General features: G+C 46.4%; 1 protein-coding gene across 1 annotated transcript in view; it reads right to left on the reverse strand.

Moving 5' to 3' along the window:
- Nucleotides 1-2,500, reverse strand: part of LOC138866525 (uncharacterized) — a 13,185-nt gene that overhangs the window by 460 nt on the left and 10,225 nt on the right. The gene's annotated exons all lie outside the window — the stretch shown is intronic.

Genomic DNA, 2,500 nt, shown 5'->3' on the forward strand with positions numbered 1-2,500 from the left:
ATTTTCGGGATTTTCCTCGATTCCATCTTCGGGTCTAAGGAGGCAAGGGAGAAGAAGAGGGAAAGGGAGAGAATGAGAAGCACTCGGGTAACACGGGGCAGGAGAGGACAGGAGAAAGAAAGCGAAGGGAGGTCAGGTCAGGACGAGAGAGGAGAAGAAACAGCATGGGGAACACGGGGCAGGAGAGGACAGGAGAAAGGAAACGAAGGGAGGTCAGGTCAGGTCGAAGGATCCGGCGGTCTATAAGAAGGATGGAGGATGTGGGAAGCGAGGAGGTTGAAATTGGGCAGCAGCTTAATGAGAGAAGATTCCACCAGTCTGCGGGCATGGACATCAGCGGAAGGGAAGAGAATGCGTGCAGCTTTCCAGTCCATCTGATGGCCAGTGTCCCACTGATGGCAGAAGAGGGCGTTATTTGTGATGAGACAGACGCTTAGTAAGACTGGCGCCTGTTTCACCAAAATACTGCTTATCACACACCACCATACTGACAGAGAGAGAGAGAGAGAGAGAGAGAGAGAGAGAGAGAGAGAGAGAGAGAGAGAGAGAGAGAGAGAGAGAGAGAGAGAGAGAGAGAGAGAGAGAGAGAGAGAGACAGAGACGAAAGAGAAAGAGAAAGAGAAAGAGAGAGAGAGAGAGACAGAGACAAAAAAAAAAAACGAAAAACGAAAAAAAACAAAAAAACAAACCCCCCAAAAAAGAAGAAGAAGAAGAAAAAAAAAAAACAGATCGTCCACGATGATATATAGAGCTTCGGCCGCTGCTGCGAATTCTTCCTTCCCGCCGAGTCTGTTGAAGTTCTGTACAGAGCCTGTGTGTGTGTGTGGGTTGTTTTGTTTTTGCCCCGAACACAGATGAGATTTTTCCCTCGAGATTTGGTATTGATTCCGGTCCTTGCGTTCGTCAGAAACACCTTATTGTCCCGAGAGCGAAAGGGACGGGGCTAAATACAAGAGGGGGGGGGGGGGGGGGAGTGGGGGGGTATGGGGGATGAGCGACAGAGGGGTGAGGAGAAGGATGAGGGGAAGGGGGAGGGAAGAGGATGAAAAAAAGGTGAATGTGAAAGGGAGAGGGAAAGAAAAAGGAAGAGAGGAGGAGGAGGAGGAGGAGAAGGAGAAGTGTGGGAAGAGGGATGGAGAGAGGGACTGGGAGAGAAGGGGAGAGGGAGAGGAAGAGGGACATCTAGATTAAGAAGGAAGAGAGAGAGAGAGAGAGACAGAAAATGAGAGACTGAGAGAGAGAAAAAATGACAGAAAATGAGAGAGAGAGTGAGATAGATAGATAGATAGATAGATAGAGAGAGAGAAAGAGAGAGAGACAGAAAATGAGAGAGAGAGAGCGAGATAGATAGATAGATAGATAGAGAGAAGAGCAGTGAAATGAGAATGAAAGAATAAGACAGCGATAGAGATAGAGACAGATAGACAGAGAAGGAGAGAAAGGAAAAAAAAAAACAAAAACAGACAGATAGATGGATAGAAAAAGAAAGAAAGAGAGAGAGAGAGAGAGAAAAAAAAAAAAATATCCCAAAACGTGTAGAATGAAACTCAAACGCACACTTTTGCACAGATACCGTATATTTACACACGACCCACAATACTTACACAATATACATACACACACCGCACATACACATACTCATACATACGCCCCGTATCGGAAAAGAACAAAAAGAACGAATGAACTGATATTAAAGTTGTGCTATCGGAGGGAAAAATATTGATAACGCCGATAAAAAAAGGTAAAATCAATAGTATGACGGAAAGATCAGAGGGAATTGTGTGAGGTTTCGATAGAGAAGTGTGTGTGCGTGTACAGTTTTACATTAGGACGCATACAGACATGTGTGGGTGTTATTTTAGGTGTTCATATTCGTAGGTGGTTATGTATGCATATACTTGGACGCACAGATACACACACATACACACGCACACACACACACACACGCACACACACACACACACGCACACACTTTCACTCTATTCCTCCCACACACACCCACACGCATACACCCACACAAACACACTTTCATTCCCCCTGACACATACACTTTCACTCTACACTTCTACCCCCAACACAAAAGTATATTCCCCCTCTCACCCCTCACACACAAACACACTTTCATTCCCCCTGACACATACACTTTCACTCTACACTTCTACCCCCAACACAAAAGTATATTCCCCCTCTCACCCCTCACACACAAGCACACTTTCACTTACTCCTACACAAATACACTTTCACACTACACTTCCTTCCATACAGACACACTTTCACCCACCCCACACAGAAACACACTCTCCCCCATCCCCACACAAGCACGCTTTCACCCCATCCCACACACAGATACACTTCACCCCTCCCTCCCACACAAACACGCACACACTTTCACCCCCTCCCACACAAACACACACACACTTTCCCCCCCTCCCACACACAAAAAAAACAAACACACAAACACACTTTCACCCCCTCCCACACAAACACACACACACCTCCC

Source organism: Penaeus vannamei, chromosome 26, assembly GCF_042767895.1.
Source record: "Penaeus vannamei isolate JL-2024 chromosome 26, ASM4276789v1, whole genome shotgun sequence".
In the NCBI taxonomy this organism is placed as follows: domain Eukaryota; kingdom Metazoa; phylum Arthropoda; class Malacostraca; order Decapoda; family Penaeidae; genus Penaeus; species Penaeus vannamei.